Consider the following 19,362-nt stretch of genomic DNA (forward strand, 5'->3'; position numbering starts at 1 on the left):
AGGGGCGCCTGGGTGGCTCAGTGGGTTAAGCCACTGCCTTCGGCTCGGGTCATGATCTCAGGGTCCTGGGATCGAGTCCCGCATCGGGCTCTCTGCTCGGCGGGGAGCCTGCTTCCCTCTCTCTCTCTCTGCCTGCCTCTCCATCTACTTGTGATTTCTCTCTGTCAAATAAACAAATAAAATCTTAAAAAAAATAAAATAAAAAAAAATAAAAAAATAAAAAATATCTATTTATTTGAGAGAAAGAGTTCGGGGGTAGAGGCTGAAGGTGAGGGGAAGAGAAACCCAAGCAGACTCTGGGCTGAGTGTAGAGCCTGGTGTGGGGCCTAATCTCACACCCCTGAGATACAGCCTGAGTCAAAACCAAGAGTCAGATGCTCAACTGACTGCTCCACCCCGAGGAAGAGCAGTTTGACGTTGTGTACGAAAGATGAAAATTGCCTTGTTCTATGGCTCAGCAATTCTAACATTTGGTATTTAGAGAAACTTATCCCCATGTACACAAGAGATATGAACAAGAAGGTTCATAGCAGCATTGTTCATATGAGTCAAAACTGATAACAATGTAAATATCCATAAATAAGAGCAGAGATAAAAATGTGGTATGTTAATGTATTACATGAAATTAACCTATAAAAAACATGGATGAATCTTACAAACATGATGTTAAGCCAAAGAAGCAAAACACAGAAGTGATTATACAAGATACCATCTTTTGTATTATTGTAGTCCATCCTTTCTAAGATGCACTTTTTTTTTTAAACATTTTTTAACAATGCTGAAATTTATTGACCAAATTTCAGTTGATGGGCTCTTAGCCCTAGGTCCTGATTTGGTTAAGGTATTTGTTTTCAGTGAGATGTTAAATAGTGGTATCTTAAATTTTATAAAATTAAAAAATAGGGAAAGCTTGGGGTACCTAGCTGGCTCAGGTAGAAGAGTGAGTGACTTTTAATCTTGGGGTCATGGGTTCAAGCACCATGTTGGGTGTAGAGATTATTTAAGTAAATTAATAAACCTTTAAAAATAAAAAAATAGAACAACAATGTGTTTATAAAAGAACAGGCAAACCTAAACCATTTATTTATAGATACAAAAACCCTAAACTATATGGAAAAGCAAGGATGAGTAATGTTGATACAATCTCAGGTATTGAAGATGCTATGGAATTTTCTGAAGGTCTGATTGGCAAGGGTTAAGCCAATCCTTAATCCTTTGAAAGGATATGTTTCCCTCCTGAAACCCAGGGATGGACTTCACCCCCGTTTACTCAGCATCCTACTTCAAAGTACATCCTCACACATTGTCATGTGTGACAATTTCCCACCTTTCTTTTTCTTCATAACCCCCTCATTTTTCCCCATCAAGTGTTCTGAGTGGGATCAATCCCATGTTTTATACCTGGTTGCCTGGTTCAAAATTTTCAGCAAAAGCTATTTCCCCTCACTTTAAAGATTAGTTCAAGGAAGGTATGTAACCTCATCAGGAACCAGGATGTGGTGAAATGTTTGCTAGGACTTCTGGAAGAGAAAATCTCTCCTTCCACAGAATATGCTAGAAGAGTCTTCTCCTCTTCCATTGAACATGACTGGAAAAGGGTATAGCCCCAGGAGCTCTTTGCAACCATTTTGCTGCCAGAGGGAAGCCTGTCTTAAGGTAATATTAACTTGTACCTTAAGAAAAACTGACACCCTTGTGACATCATTAGAGATACTTAATCAGGCTTTACCTGAAACAGTTCTCCTTCTGGCCTTGGAAATTATGTGAGCCAATCAATTTCATTATTATATTTTTTGGTAACATTCATTCAAAGTCATCTCAACTGATACGTATACTATTTCACTTAATCTCTATGTCAGCATTCTAAGAGAACTATTATTATACCAACTTTGTCTGAGACTTTGCAGCTAGTAAATGATAGCGCTGAGGTCTGACCTTTGATCTTTGGGTGCTTCGACTGCCGATGTCTTTCCACTCTAGCATAATAGAAATCCATTGAAGAATTTCTCCATGTGGTTCAGGAGAGGAAGAGAAATGTCAAATTTAAAAAACGAAAAGGTGGCAGAAGAAAATGAAAAAAAGTGTTCATCACATGTAATTTTTTTTGAAAAAAGAATAGAGCAGTTTTTTCTCAGGGTTCTTTGTAATAATGGATGGAGGCTTTTGTTGGCTCTCTCATCAGCAATTCAAAAGTATGTCACTAATGTTACTAATTGCATAACGCTGAATGTCCCCCCCCCCCCTTTTGCAACTCTTCTGCTTTTGCTCCTTGCTTATTTGAGTTTCTTTGTCTTTGAGGTCATGCAGTTAGAAAGACAGACACAAATAGACCCAGAGAGACACACCACATCCTGCAAAGACCTTTGGTCCTTGAATAGCAAAGACCCTCGGTCCTTGAATAGCAATTAAAAGTGTTTTTCTAGAAAGTAGAGAAGTCAAGATGTTTGGACCTGAGTTAGTACAGTCTTAATTCATTATATAATTTTCTAGAACCCTAACACCAGTTTGTTTAAAACATGAACATTTATAAAAATTACATTAAAAAGGAGTCAGTGGGCAAGTGTGCCTTTTTCATTCATTGTATACATAGAGCTCTAAAATCAAAAAGCCTGATCTCGAGGCTATAGCTCTAATTAGGCCCTTTTATATAACCGCAGTAGGAAGGCCCCATATTGTAGGCCACTGAGAATATATTGAATCCAGGGCCCACTAAGCCCTTTATTGAAAATTGTAGAGGTTTAACGGTGTTAGTCTTTTGTGACTTGAAGAAATTAAACAGAGGAAGATTGTTTGTACCTGCAATTTGAGAAGCTAAAAGTGCCACCTCCTAGGGTAGGGGTAGGTGGTAGGGAGCTTAATCATGTGGCTGAATTTGGAGTTAAATTTACTGACACTGTCAAAAGTAATTTAAAGTTTTTTGTCAGAGAGGAAGACCTAAAATACTTGATTCTCACATCAACAGCATTCCAGTCTAAACTTTTTTTTTTAGAGATTTTATTTATTTGTTTGATAGAAAGAGACACAGCAAGAGAGGAAACAAGCAGGGGGAGTGGGAAAGGGAGAAGCAAGCTTCCTGCTGAGCAGGGAGCCCAATGTGGGGCTCGATCCCAGAACCCTGGGATCATGACCTGAGCCGAAGGCAGACACTTAACGACTGAACCACCCAGGTGACCCTCCAGTCTAAACTTCTAAGATTGGGAATGGTTCTTCCAGAGTTGGCTCTTATTCAGCTTATTCTTAGCTTACTTCAGCATCGCTTGTTACCTCTTTTTAATTGAGAAAAGAAGGGAAAACCTGAAGAAAAAAAAGACGTGACTAATACAGCCTTCATTAAGACCCTTTTTGTTGCAAGTGATAGAAATCCAGCTCCCACTAATTTAAGCCCAAAGCAGGATTCATCATAAAGAAAATAGAGTGGCCCAAAATTCAAGGACAAGACACTCTTAGCTTTAGAAACAGTCAGAACCAGGGATTTGAATACGGCTGAGCTTTCCTTCTGTCCTTTATCTCTGCTTCTTTCAGGGGCCTGGCTTCATTATTAACTCTCGATGGAAGGGCTTTCTCCACAGCTAGAAAACGAACAAACAAAAAACCCCCAAAACCAAAACATGGCTCCTAAGTTGAACCTTCCATTGCCTAATGCAGTCTTGCATTCCAGCCTTCGGGTCCCAAGCATAACATCCTTGGAAAAGGGTTCCTCCGCCTGGTATTTGTCAGGAACCTATCTTAAAACTGATAAACTGAGGCCAGGAAATGGGATAACACTGTACTGAATCAGATCTTATGGGATTCATTATGTAACCGAGTGTTCAAACTATGGGGATTTAGGAGTCCCCGAGACCCTTGGGGTCTTGCAATGTAAAAATTATTTTCATGAAAAACAAACAAAAATTACTTTTATAATAATATTAAGATATTTGACTTTTTCACTCATTCTCTGAAGAGGGTACAGGGGAATTTTCCAGAGGCTGCATCAGAATAGGTTGAATGCAAAAACAGATGGGAGAATTCAGGGGCCTAATCTTCTATTAAGTCAGACATTAAAGAGATTTTACTTATTTTTTTTTAAGATTTTATTTTTTTATTTATTTGATAGAGAGAGAGAGAGAGAGAGATCACAAGTAGGCAGAGGCAGGCGGTGGGGGGAGCAGGCTCCCCGCTGAGCAGAGACCCAGATGCAGGCCTCCATCCCAGGACCCTGAGATCATGACCTGGGCCGAAGGCAGAGGCTTAACCCACTGAGCCACCCAGGCGCCCCTAAAGAGATTTTTTTTTTAATTTTTTAATTCCAGGGTAGTTAACATACAGTATTATATTAGTTTCATGTGTACAAAATAGTGATTCAACAATTCCATACATTGCTCAGTGCTCATTGCGATAGGTGTACTCTTTTTTTTTTTGATTCTTAAAATTTTATTTTTTTATAAACATATATTTTTATCCCCAGGGGTACAGGTCTGTGAATCACCAGGTTTTAAAGAGATTTTTAAAAAGTAAAAGAATGCCACTCTTTTCACTATTGTCGACACAAAATGAACAAACATTTTATAATTTCTAAAAATATATATATAAAAGGCAGAGAGTTTTATTTGAGCCCAAGTGAGGATAACTTCCTCGGATACATAATCTTTACAAGTAAGAGAGTATTCCACAGAAGAGATGTTTAATACAGGATTTTATATGTTTTTTGTTACATCAAGAGTTATAAGTCATCAGGATGAAGGACATTCCAGAAAATTATAAACTTTATCTTTTGCTTTTAATTTGTGCAAGGTTACAGGCTTTGGAGGGATGGGAAAGGAACTTAGGGAGATTTTTACTCTTATCTTTACCTTGAATTGTTTCTTTTAGGTTATTTGCTAATAAAGCAGATGTACAATGTATGCTTTGAGCAGAAATGGAGCTCATGTTTTGAAGTCATACCTTGGTAAAAATTAAAGTATAGCTTTCCCGGAGTCCCAGAAGCAGTGCCCACAAAACATGAAAAGTCAAAAATTCCCCTAAACACTGTTTTTAAAAAAGATTTTATTTATTTATTTGAGAGAGCATGAATGAGAGAGCAGAAGCACGGGGAGCAGCAGAGGGAGGAGGAGGAGCAATTTCCCCGCTGAGCAGGGAGCCTGATGCAGGACTCGGTCCCAGGACCTCGCCGATCATGATCTGAGTTGAAGGCAGATGCTTAATCGACTGAGCCGCCTAGGCACACTAGAATCCTCAGTAATTTTTTTAAATTTTATTTATTTATTTGACAGAGATCACAAATAGGCAGAGGCAGGCAGAGGGCAGGGGAAGCAGGCTCCCTGCTGAGCAGAGAGCCCAATGCGGTGCTCAGTCCCAGGAGCCTGATATCATGACCTGAGCCAAAGACAGAGGCTTTAACCCACTGAGCCACCCAGGTGCCCCAGAATTCTCAGTAATTTTTAAGGAGATCCTGAGATTAGGAAGTTTGTGAACCATGAGTGTATCCATGGCAACTTCCTTGATTTTTCTAAGCCTCAGTTTCTTCATCTGTAAATGGGGTTAATAACAATGCCTACCTCACAGAGTTATTGGTGGATGAAGACAGTTAATATTGTGCTTAGAGCAATGCTGCAGAATGGTTAAATCATAATAATAATAGCTGCCACCATCATGTGGCTGGGGAAGGGGCAGTTCTTAGAAAAGAGAGTCTCGCAGACTATGTGAGATGTCAACAACACTGGAACCAAAAGATAACCATTTAGAGAAAACCATACGAAAAGTATCAAGGATTCTGTGTTAAGACAGATACTTCACAAAAAGAAGTGCAAGGGTAGAAATTATCTCATTACTTGGGGTCTATGTCTTGATTCAGTAATCTGAGTTTCTCCAATGATGTGATAGCTGAGCCTAAGTGTCACGGTTCCAACTTTCCCCATGCAGCTTCTCTTTAAGTCTCCTTTGAGTATTTGCTGTTCCCCTAACCTACAACTGGCCCTTCCCTGTTGGTGAAGAGTACGAATGTCCACTGAGTGACACTTCAGGTGCCAAAGGCACAGTTAGTCCTTTTGGCAGTCCTGAATGGCAGGCATTAATAACTGAGTTTTGCAAGTGGGGAATCTGAGGCTGAGAGAGAATGTGAGTGGCCCAGTGTGACACAGTTTAAAAAGAACAGAGCCAGGAATGAAACCTGAATTTGTCGGACCATGGAGTCCAACACCTTTCCAGGATTCTGTCTCATCTGCTGTCTGCAAGAGAGGGAAAGAAAGTCCCTAATGAGGAAAATCTCTTCTATTTCACAGTTAGAGATGAAAGGTTTAATCACACTTTTCCTCTTTTCTTTTTTTAAAATTAAGTTTTAATTTACATCATTGTATAATATGAAGGTGAACAATATGTTGATTTGATGCATTTATATACTGCAGTATGATCACTACCATAGCTTTAGCTAATACCTCTATCATATTGCATAATGATTGTTTCTTTTTTATGGTGAGACCATTTAGTCTTTTAGCAATTTTGAAGTATGGAATACAGTATTGTTAACTGTAATCTCTGTGCAATGCATTAGATCTCCAGAACTTATTTATCTTTTAGTTTTGAGCTTATCCCCTTTATCAACATCTCTCCATTTTCCCTACCCAGCTCTGGTAACCCTCATTCTACCTTCTGTTTTCATGAGTTCAGCTTTTTTAGATTCCAGGTATAAGTGATATCTTACAGTATCTGTCTTTCTCTGACTGGCTTATCTCACTGAGCATAACATTCTCCAGCTCTATCCATGTTGCAGCAAATGGCAGGATTTTCTGCTTCCTCATGGCTAAATAATATTCCATTGTGTACACACAGGCGTGCGTGTGTGTATGTATGTACATGTGTGTATCACAACTTTATCCATTCATTCTTTGACAGACAATTAGGTTAGGTTGTTTACATTTTTTAGTGAATAATCCTAGGCAATTAAAAAAAATTATTTATTTATTTGTGAGAAGGAGTGAGAGAGCACACATGAGAAAGGGGGACGGGCAGAGGAAGAACCAGATTCCCTGCTGAACAGGGAGCCCGGGATCATGACCTGAGCCAAAGGCAGATGCCTAATTGACTGAGCCACCCAGGCACCCTCTTTCCCCATATTTTGCCTATTGTTAATAATGCTTCAATAAGCAGGAGTTCAGATACCTCTTCAAATTCCTGTTTTCATTTCCCTTGGGTAAATACCCAGAAGTAACATTGTTGGATCATGTGGTAGTTGTACTTTTAATTTTTCAGGAAACTCCAGACTGTTTTCCATGGTGTTGAACCATGTGCACAAGAGTTCCCTTTCTCCATATCCTCACCAACTCTTTCTTTTGTCTTGCTGATAGCTATTTTAACAGGTATGAGGACATATCTCATTGTGGTTTTTTTAAAGATTTTATTTTTAAGTATATTCAAGTGGGTCTCCAACTTATGACCCCCAGATCAAGAGTCACATGCTAGGGGGGCCCGGGTGGCACAGTTGTTAAGCAGCTGCCTTCAGCTCTGGTCATGATCCCTGGGTCTTGGGATGGAGCCCGCCATTGAGCAGCCTGATCAGCCGGAAGCCTGCTTCTCCCTCTCGCACTCCCCCCTGCTTGTGTACCCTCTCTCACTGTGTCTCTCTCTGTCAAATAAATAAATAAAATCTTTAAAAAAAAGAGAGTCACATGCTCTACCAACTGAGTCAGCCAGATGCCTTTCATTGTGCATTTCCCAATAATTAGTGATGTTCAGCATCTTTTCATGTATCTTCTTCTTTTCTAATATATGCATTTAATGCAAAAATTTTAGGTGCATTCCACAAAGTTTGATGTGTTTTAATTTTCCCTCTCCCTCTGCCTGTTGCTCCCCCTCCTGTGCTGTGTCAAATAAATAAAATCTTAAAAAATTTCAAAAAAGGAACTAAAAAGAAATGGATATAATTAATATTTACAATGTATTTTTAAACCAAATATATCTAAAATTGTGTCATATCAAATATGTAATCAATATAAAAATTGTATTAATGAGGTATTTTGCATTCTTTTTTCTTACTAAATGCAGTGGACTGAAGGCTTGTATTCCCCTTCTACAAATTCATATGTTGAAATCCTGACTCTTAATCAGATGGTATTTGGAGGTGGGGCCTCTGGGAGGTGATTAGCTTATGAGGGTGGAGCCCTCATGAATGGGATTCATGCCCTTATAGAAGAGATCCCAGAGAGATCAGCTCCCACAGCCCTTCTGCCCTGTGTGGACACAGTCTATCAGCTCTCCATGAACAAGGAAGTGAGCTTTCACCAGACACCAAATCTGCCTATGCATTGATATTGGACTTCCAAGCCTCTATGACTGTGAGGAAGAAATGGTTGTTACTTAAGCCCCACCATGTCTGCGGTGTCTGCGGTACTTTGTTATAGCAGCCTGAACAGACTAAGGCACTAAATTTTGTTCTTGGCAGTTACAGTTTCAATTCAGTTTGGATGCTCATTTTCATCCAAAATACTACATCTTTATTTAGATTTCATAAAACGTTTAGCTGAAAAAGTAGATTGAAATACCCAAGTTGTTCCCAAGATCGAAATTCTCTAATAATTGAATCAAGTATCAAGTTTTCAAATTCAAATTAAATAATACCCCAAATTGTGTTCTTCAGTGGTATTTGCCACTTTCCAAGGGCTCAGAAGTCTAGTAGATATTGTACTGAATAGCTCATGTTGTTAGTAGGTATCAATTACTGCAATGACCTCTAACTCCATATTTCTCCATAGCGCTTCCAGGGTGATCTTTGAAAAATGGAAATTGGTTCACATTGCTCCTTTTTAGAGCCTCCAGTGGCTTCCCATGACATTTAGTAAATCCCAATGACTCAAGTGGGGCATTCATTTTGAGGCAGATAAAGAGCTCCCATGTTTACCAATCCTTCTTCCTGAAATCCCATTACAATGATAGTAAAGAAGTACAAGAGGAAATCAATCCATGAGTGAAATGAGAGATGGAGGAGCAGGGCTATATTAGTGAGTCAAGTTTTGGTGAATTTCTCTAAGAAGGAAGATAAATGTGATTTTATTGATTAGTAAAGCAGAGAAGAAGGATTTGCAGCTCTGAGCACACAAGAAGCTTCAGGGGACAAGAGATGCCTTCCATTTAAATGATCCTAGCAACTTAAATGATTGTCTACGAAGACCTGGAGTAGGAAGAAAGGCACAAGTTCAAGGTAACTGATGGAACACAGTGAGTGGAAAGGATGTGTGGGTCAGCTACTCCTCCTCTCTCCACTTTGTGCACATTTTGGCAGTGTTTGTCCTAGGTGGTGGCTAGCAAAGTCTTCTAAGGAAACCAAGTCTTGTCCTGGGATGGCAATAGTTGGGAATCCCAGAGTAGAACCTTACTCACTTTGGCCTGGGTGTAAGAGTGGAAGTCTTCCTGCCTGTCAGTTGACATAGTCAGCCTGCCTGTACAGATCATGTAATCAGCATTTGCATTCTGGAAAGAGACTGGTGACAGAAAAGAACCCAAGTAATTAATCTGGTATTCTCATATTCAAAAGCACAAAAGACAACCAAGGGCCATAAGATAGTTGCACAAACCAGCAGGGCCAAAGTGAGTAAGAAGTCACCCTAGGAGAAACAGAAATTGTTCAGGGAACTGCAGTGAAATTTTTAAAAAGTTCAAATTAATATTCTCAGAGAAATTTGAGGAGACAGTGCATCTATAAAATATAAATAGGTGACTCTTTAAAAAAAAAAAAAAAGAATCCCTGGCTTGCTCAGGCAGAACAGCATTACTCTTGATCTCAGGGCCATGAGTTTGAACCCCATACTGGGTATAGAGTTTACTTGAAAATAAAATCTTAAAAAAAAAAAAAAACCGAAAAACTAGTAAGTGTTAGAAATAAAATTTTAAAATGGAAAAGTCAACAGAAAAGCTAGAGGAAAAAGTCAAAGGACTCTTTCAGAATGTAGAACAAGAGGACAAAAAGAGAAAAGTTGAAAGACCAAGATGACCCACAAAGAAGAGCCAACATACATCTAACAGGAGTTTCAGATTGAGAGTAGAGGAAAGTAGTTCTCTCAGAGCTAAAGAAAGATTCATGTCTTCAAATAGAAAGGTCTCATCCAGTGCTAATCCATATGAATGATAGTCATATCTTGGAGAAACTTCACAAATCCGAAGACAAAAAACTCCTAAAAAGATTCCAAAAAGAAAAAAAAAAAATCAGAGGTTGAGAATTATATCAACAACACACTTATCAGTTACACAATATACTAGAACACAAGGGAATGCGGCCTTTAAAATTTCTGAGGGGCAATGATTTTGAGTCTAGAATTTTATAGCTGGCCAAATTAGCATTTAAGTGGGAGAGCAAAATAAAGATTTTTTTTTTTTTTACTTCCACTACTTAGTTTGCTCTTTTTACTTACTACTTTTTTTTTTTCCTCAGTCCTTTCAAGGGCTGAGTTAATTTATCACTTACAGACCACTCCTAAAAGAGCTGCTTAAGGATGTACTACAGGAAAATGAAGTAGGAATCTAAGAAAGAGGAAGATAATCAGGTTCCAGGAGAGGGGCAATCAAAGGAAATCCTAGAATGTAATAGGCTTAAAAAGGAAATAGTGTGAAGAAACCAGACCATCTTAGGGTAGATCAAGGTTTATTGCAGTATTACACATAAGAAATCACAATATATTCCTTTCTTCCTTCAGGAGCTACAAGTGTAGCTGCATCATCTTCTCCACTGGGTCCACACACTCTATTGGCTCCTGCCATGAATATTTTTTATATTATCAGCACACTAAAGATAATTCTTTGGGTTTGAATGTTGGGAATTAATTTATAGACAATGTATGGAAAACTTGATTAACAGAGAACAGAATATAAATTTATGTATAAACTCTCGCCAGTGATAAGTAATGTCCGTTGAGAGGTATAAATGGAGAGACAGACAAAGGGAAGTAAGTGAAGAGTGTCGAGTCTTTCCCATTACCCAACAGAAAGTTAAGAGATAGTATGTGGGGTTGGGGTGCTGGGCAGGGTAAGTAGGAGAAAGGGCAGTTTGGGAAGGTTAAGGCTATAAGCCAGGAGCACAGGAATGAGGAGTAACGGGTGGATGTGCACGGAAGTGGGGGAGAGATTTCAAGGAAAGTGTGCGAAGCTGGGGTTGAGCAAAAAGGGCTGAGCGGAAGGACGAGAGGTATGGGCGCAGCCTAGCAGGCTATTGAGCGGAAGAGGCGGGGAGGGGCGGAGATAAAGGGGGGGGAGGGGAGGTGACGCCTTCTGTATCCAGGGCGCCTGCGCAAACCAGAAGTCTGGAAGCTCGCGCCATCGTGCTTTACCTCGTGCGTGCTCTCCTGTGTGCCTCGCCTCGTTTCGCCTCAGCGGAAGCCATGCCTCGCCTGCTTGTTTTTTGTCTGCTTCCCCGCCGTCGCGTGACCCCGCTGGGCCTGCAAATTGGCCGCCGCCTGACCCGCTTGGAGCCCCGCCGCCGGCAGCGCCCCAAGTCGTCCGCGGTGAGTGGAGGCCCACGCCTCAGGGTGGGGCGGAGCGGGGTGGAGGGGTGGGCGAGGAGCGCCGGGCTGAGGCGGGAGCGCCTCGACGGGCGGGGAGAGGGTGGGGACCAGGGCCTCGGGAGGCGGTGTCGGTGCCCGGCGGCCTTTAGGGGTCCGGGGAGGTTGCCTCTGGGGCCGAAGGGCGAGGGTAGAGCCGTCGCCAACCCCGCACGGTGCCTGTGGCCCTCGAACGCCCTCTTCGGGGCCGATGCCTGTTGCCTGCTCTCCCACGGGGGGAATCCCTGGCCGCATCTGGGTTCCAGGGTTCAGAGGTCGGAACTGGGGGACCGTTAGAAGGAAGAGACGTTGTCTTCCAAAAGTCGAGGTTGGGTCATCTGGGAAAGGACATCCTGCTTCTCAGGCTCCGTCAGGCCGCGTTGCGAGGACCACGGGCGAACTTCCTCGGAAGGTGGACGCGGATCGGTCTCGGCAGCAAGTAGCCGCACGGACTGACCTCGCCCTCCCGTCTTCTCTCCCAGGACGCCGTCGTCGGGCTCGTGGTGCTGTTTGCGACCTTCTTAGTGCCGTGTGGTTACGTGCTGAGCAACCTGCGCGAGTTCAGAAGAGAGTAGATGCGAGAAGATGGGGGGCGGTTGTTCACATCCGACGAGCTTTCAATGAGTGACAGGGCTTATTTGGGGTGATGACGCAACCGTGTGGGTCTTCCGTTTCGGAACCGTTTGTGTATGCTACCTGTTTCGCACTTTTCTAGCCCTGTGCGATACACGGAGTTTGTGTAGTCATGTTGAAATGTTTAAATAAAGTTGAAACATTCATGCAGGCTCTGTGATCACAGATTATTTTTTCAACGTCGTGAAAGCGGATGAGAATTTCATGATGAAAAATAGAATAATGAGGTATGTATACCTGAGTGGCTCAGTGGGTTAAGTCTGCCTGCGGATCAGGTCATGATCCCAGAGTCCTGGGTTGGAGTCCTGCATTGGCCCCCTTGCTCAGCAGGGAGCCTGGATCTCCCTCTGTCTGCCTCTCTGTCTTTCTCTCTGACAAATAAATAAAATCTTAAATAAAAATAGAAGAGGGGCACCTGGGTGGCTTAGTGGGTTAAGCCTCTGCCTTCGGCTCGGGTCATGATCCCAGGGTCCTGGGATCGAGCCCCACATCGGGCTCTCTGCTCAGCAGGGAGCCTGCTTCCCCACTCTCTCTCTCTGCCTGCCTCTCTGCCTACTTGTGATCTCTGTCAAATAAAAATCTTAAAAAATAAAAATAAAATAAATAAAAATAGAATAATGAGAGCAGCAGTAAGGTCAGACTTAATGATGGAAATCATGCCATCAAGTGTATTTTATGGAGGTGAATCTGTGTTTTAGTAACATCAACATTAAAAGATTAGATAAGAAGCAGTAATGTAATGTGAGTTTAATTAAATGATTTTTTTCTTTTTTATGTTCCATTGGTACTACCCCTTACAGTACTGAGGTTCAGACTTTTCACTGTGGAAATACAGCTTTTTATTAATTTGTCTAAAATTAGCCCCTATATTTTGGTATTTAGTAAGTATGTTTTTACTTTATTTGTACCTCTTCTTATTTATTGATTTTTGTTATTCTTTATAAGTTGCCTTTTAAGTTTTAAATATCACATATATCTTTGCTTGAATTTTATTTTTTTTATTTTTAAAGTAGGCTCCATGCCCAGTGTGGAGTCCAGTGCAGGGCTTGAACTCATGACCCTGAGATCAAGACCTGAGATGATCTCAAGAGTTAGGATGCTTAAGTGACTGAGCCATGCAGGGGCCTTGTACATTTGTTTGAATTTAGGTCACTTTGCCAATTATGGTGACTGTGAGCAACTGAACTAAACTCTGAGCCTGTTTACTTATCTCTATAAGGAGAACTTAAAATTGCTCTTTTGAAGAGATGTTGTGGAGGAATAAAACACTGAACAAAGGTAAAACACTTCGCAGCATAGTGCCTGAAACAGAGTAATAAGTAGATAGAATTATTATTAAGAGAATATGTGTTTACTAATATTTGCAAGTGTCATAATTGTGTGATGTGCCAGGTATTGTCTAAATAGATCCCTGCCTTTGTAGGACATGGAGGACTTGCATTTTAATTACTTCAATATTGTATTTGCACTTTGAAATTTATATTGATGTGTAAGGTTTCTCCAGAGAAACTGAACCAATTATGTTTATGGAGAGAGGGAGAGACTGATGGATGGATTTTAAAGAATTGGCTTACAATCGTGGATGCTGGCTAGCTCAAAATCTGCAAGGCAGAATCTCAGGCACGTTGGAGACTCAGGAAAGTTTCACTTTGAGTCTGAAGTCCCATCGGCTGGTGGAATTAAACTCTTAGGAGTTGTCAGTATTTTTCTTAAGGTCTTCAGTTGCTTGGATGTGGCCTAATCACATAAGGGCAATCGGCTTTAGCCTGAGTCCACTGATGTAAATGTTAATCCTTTCCAAAAATTACCTTCACAGAAACAGCAAGAATAGCATTTGACCAAATATCTGGGTACTGCAGCCTACCTAAGTTGACAGAAAATTAAACATTCACAATAGGGTAAAATAATTTTTCAGAGGGAAAACATGAAAAGGGTTTGCCACTTCAAAAATTTGAAGGTGTGAGTACAGTTGCTGATTGAAATCTTATGCATTTAAGATTCACCTTCTCAGGACACCTGGGTGGCTCAGTTGGGCTCCTAACTCTTGATTTCGGCTCTAGTCTTGATATCAGGGTTGAGAGATCGGGCCCTGCACTCGGCAGAGGGCTTACTTTGGATTCTCTCTCTCCCTCCCTCTCTGCTGCTTCTCCCTCAAGCACGCACGCATGCCCTCTCTCAAATAGGTTAAAAAAAATCTTAAGAGCTTTACCTTCTCTATTCACTGGTGGCAAATCCACTCTTAGACCTTTTAAAGAACTCTGGCCAATCAGGACACAGATTCAGTATTTTGGTTTCATACATTCACCAAGACCATGTTCCTTCTGCCCATTTTGAATCTTTTTCTTCTCTGACTCTGTTGACTTTAGGCTTCAGCTTCTGATGCCTTCCTTCTTGTGTTCCAGCTAATGACAGAAGACTGGTTTACCTTTGTCCTGGCTAGGAAAGACTATTGAACTATAGGAGTCTTTTATATAGAACTTAAGCACCTAGTTTTTGAATTTGACATTTTACTTGACATTTGTCATTTGACATTTGATAAATTTGACATTTATCATTCCCATGGAATAATGCTGTGTTGGGAAGTGGTAGCTCATTTTGATGAGTGAACTCTATTGCCCTGTCACGTTACTTAACTTTGAGTGCATAAATGTGTCACATTAAAAGTACAATTGATTCTTGTTGAGGTAGTTGTGTTCTATAAAGTCACTGTGAACACTGAATTAGTGAATACTGAACCATGTTCCTAGGAGAAATACCAGGTTATGTTCCTGTGAGCCTCTGGTCATAGCATTTTTGTAAGTCTATCAATATATAACCTTGTTTTATGTTTTTTTCTGTTAACAGATACCTTATTTAGTATGTATTACTGTTCCGTGATTCATAAGCATTGTACTCATGGATGATAGCACTATAACTCATGTCTGAATGAAGCTTATCTAATAAACTATCTTTCTGTAAGACCCATTACAATCTTTTTGTAATTAGGAACTTTAGAGAGCACTTAAACACTATGTATGGGGCCCCTTTTAAATAGTGAAGTCACCAACAAAAAATACAAAAATGTAAAAAAGTGACAGCAAATAAACCACGGGGAAGACATTTGTTTATAGTATTACAGAATGAGAGCTGGAACAAGAAGGCAGAGCTTTGTAGTTGTTTGGCCTCTGCATTGCATGACTCTAATTTTTTGCCACTCTACAAGTCTGTGAGATTTGAAAGTGTGACATTGATTTTGGATTAGAAAATAATTTTGGTGAGGGGCGCCTGGGTTGTTGAGCATCAGTTGTTAAATGTCTGCCTTTGGCTCAGATCATGATCCCAGGGTCTTGGGATAGAGCCCTGCATCAGCTCCCTTCTTGGCGGGAAGCCTGCTTCTCCCTCTCCCATTCTCCCTCCTTGTGTTCCCTCTCTTGCTGTGTCTCTCTCAGTCAAATAAATACAAATCTTTAAAATAAAAATTAACAAAAGAAAATAATTTTAGTGAGTAGGAGAATTTGCAGACATGGAATATACAAATAATGAGGATTAAGTTTTACTCTTAGAGGAGATCTTGTTCTCATTTATGAAACTTTTCGGGAATTCTTACTTTGAAATTTTAAGAACTTGCAGGATGTTCTTTTGAGAATTAAGTCTGGAGAAACCTCATCACTTAAGGTTGGATTTTTGAGGAATGACTTAAAAAATGTGAGTTTGGGGGCGCCTGAGTGGCTCAGTGGGTTAAAGCCTCTGCCTTCGGCTCAGGTCATGATCCCAGGGTCCTGGGATCAAGCCCCGAATCATGCTCTCTGCTCAGTGGGGAGCCTGCTTCCTCCTCTCTCTCTGCCTGCCTCTCTGCCCACTTGTGATCTCTGAGTGTCAAATAAATAAATAAAATTTAAAAAAAAAAGTGAGTTTGGCTTCGGAGAATAAATGAAGTAGTACAATTCTTGTCTTAAAATGAGATTTGATAATAAAGTAATGATCTAGAGAAATTGCCAGAGGGAAACTACAAAACAATTATAAAATATTTAGATCATGATGTTATTGGTGGGTTAAAACTCTCACTATCCGTTTCCCAGATGAGTACTTTATTGGCCAACATTCAGTCCATCTGATAAACAGATAACTCTTTAGTGGGTATATATACTGCCTATCTGTCTCATAGCCAAAGCCAGATTTAAAATTCCTTGAGGAAGGGTGAAGTATGATGTTTTTAATCCTTAGCACTGTGCATAAGTAAAAATATTTGCTTTAATCAGAAGACTGAAATTGCTTTTTCCTACAAACAGGTATTTAGTGAGCCTTTAAAATGTATTCTGTACATAGGAATATGGATAGTTCCTATCCTGTTGTTTTTCCAGCACATAGCTCAATGCTTAGCACATATTCTGAGCTTTGTTTTGTTTGTTTTTGTTTTTAATATACTGATGGTTAAGGTGCTGCTAAGATAAATAGAATTCACCTCACTTGCCAAATTCATCTTTTCTAGTAATGGCTGTCTATAGTGCTGTGTTGAGGAAGGTCATAAAAGAAATGGAATAACTTCAATCAGAAGTATAAATAAAATGGACCATCTATATGGGCTCAGCATATCAATTTTTCTTTGATGACTTTTGGCAAAGAAATTTATAGAAATTGTGAATTAAAGTCTTCAGGTAAGGACTTATAAATTGTATATTTATAAGCATGATGAACATTTTAATTTTTAAGCATGATAAACAATATTTGTGGCAAATATTCTTAGATTCTTGAAAGGTTGATAGTTATGAAATCTTTCTCTTTAGAAGAATAAGGAGTGAGTTATTTTTCAATACAGGAAAACCATTTTTTGTAGGAAGTTCCATTTATTTTTAAAGTTCTGTTGCTATGGCAAGTTGCTGAATTTGGGTAAATCACTCAACTCCTGGAATTCTGTTTCCTTTTCCATAAAATAAACAGGTTGATCTAGACCAATGATTTTTAACTTTTTGCTTTATTCAAATCAACATATCATTATTGAAATATTTTACAATTTACCATGTGAACAGGGCATTTTGATTTTTTAAAAATAGTAACCTGAGTTAGTAAGAATAAAACTTCGTAAGTCAAGTATTATTATATTTAAAAATACTTAAGATTTTATAATAAGTATATAAATTGATCCTATTTATAATTTATGTTTATAATTGATAATTTATGAATAAACATATACAGTATGTTGTATATGTACAATATGATACTTGGGTAGGTCCTTCAATGGAGAAAATCACTTCTCTAATGTCATCTACGTTTTGTCAGTCCTCACTCTTCTCAGCTTTATCACTACATTGTTCCCACCACACCTTTACTTGGCATCACTTAGATTTCTCAATTCTCCTCCATCAGAAACTTGCTATTTGTTATTTTATTTTACTTATCCAACCTTTCCACATTGTCTGCTTTCATTTAAGTGTTCTATTGCCAATACATTTAACTTACTGCCCTTTAATTTTTTGGTCTGTGTGCCCTCCAAAATACAAACCATGGGTAAATCTCAGTCCCTCTATTTTGGCTTGGGCAAGGGCTAACAGATTGTTAGTGCTATTAGAAATCCACTGTCTCCAAACTCATAATCTTGCAATGTTTCTTAAAATTTTTTCCTCTTTTCCTTTACTTTTCATTTCCTTTACTTAAATCTTGTGTATCTTGGCTTTTTATTCTCTTAGCTCTCTACTCAATCTTAGCTCGTTTCTTTTCCTTTTCTCTCCTTTCTTTTTTCTTCTTTCTTCTTCTTTTCTTTCTTCTTTCTTTCTTTCTCTCTCTCTCCTTCTCTTTTCTTTTCTTTCCTTTTTAATTTAGGACACCTGGGTGGCTCAGCTGGTTAAGGGACTGCCTTTGGCTCAGTCCTGGGAGTCGTGGGATCGAGTCCTCATTGGGCTCCCTGCTCAGCAGGGAGTCTGCTTCTCCCTCTGACCCTCCCCGCCCCCACACTCCTCTCTCATTTTTTCTCTCTCAAATGCATAAATAGAATCTTTAAAAAGTAAGGATTTTATTTGTCAGAGAGCTCACAAGGAGGTGGAGCAGTAGGCAGAAGGAGAAGCAGGCTCCCGGCTGAGCAGGGAGCCCAATGCGGGACTTGATCCTAGGACCCTGGGATCATGACCTGAACCAAAGGCAGATGCCACCCAGATGTCCCTACTACTTAATTTTCTAATGAAAGTTGCAGCTATTCCTTAGTTATTGTCCCGCATTTACAAATATAACTGAATTCTACCCATCTTTCCTCTACTTGGAGTAGAAGGAAAATTACCATTCTAAGGGGGATCCCTTTGCCTGTGTTTTCGGTCCTATGTCTTTACCCTATGGGATACAAATCTCTAGAAATGTCAAAATTTGATTTCTGATTATTGATTCCATCTCAGGTAATTTAAATGTGCTCAGCTTCCAGTCTTTGAAAAAGAAGAAGAAGCACTAAGATCCCCTCTTAACTTAAGGATCCAAGTTTTTTGGTAGCTTTATCACAATATTTGCTATATTGTGGTGGTCTGGAACTAAGCCAGAATATCCTGATGTTAGCCTGTAACTGAAAATTTATTTCTTCTCCCCTCATTCCATTGATACTGCTATACAAAGTCATCAATGATTTTGTCAGTAAATCTAGTTTTTAATTCTAACCTTTTTGCAAAACTTGATATTATTTACTCTGTTTTTGAAATATAGGTATACGCCAGAATACTAAGCATTTGGTCCCAGACCAACACAAGAAAGTGAGTCAAATGAATTTTCTGATTTCCCAGCTCATGTGAAAATTATGTTTACATGTCACTGTAGTTTATTAAATGTTCAGTAGTATTACATCTTAAAAAACAATGTTATATACTTTAATGTAAAAAATATTGCAAAAATGTGGTAACTATCATCTCAGCTTTCAGCAAGTCAAAATCTTTTTGTTGATGAGGAGGGTCTTGCCTCAGTGTTGATGGTTGGTGACCAGGGTGCTGGTTACTAAAGTTTGGAGTGGCTGTGGAAAGTTCTAAAGTAAGAACTTTACTTTAGAGTAAAGTAACAATGAGGTTTGCCCCACTGAGTGGTTCTTCCTTTCGTGATTTCTCTGTAGTGTGTGATGATTTTGGTAACATTAAACTCACAATAGCACTTGTTTCAGAATTGGAGTCATGCTTCTCTAACACTATCACTGGTTTATCAACTAAGTTTATGTAATATTCTACAACTTTTTTTTTTTTTTTTTTTAGTCTTTTCAACAATCTTCACAGCTTCTTCACCAGGAGTA

This window comes from Mustela nigripes, chromosome 13, assembly GCF_022355385.1.
Source record: "Mustela nigripes isolate SB6536 chromosome 13, MUSNIG.SB6536, whole genome shotgun sequence".
Classification (NCBI taxonomy): Eukaryota; Metazoa; Chordata; class Mammalia; order Carnivora; family Mustelidae; genus Mustela; species Mustela nigripes.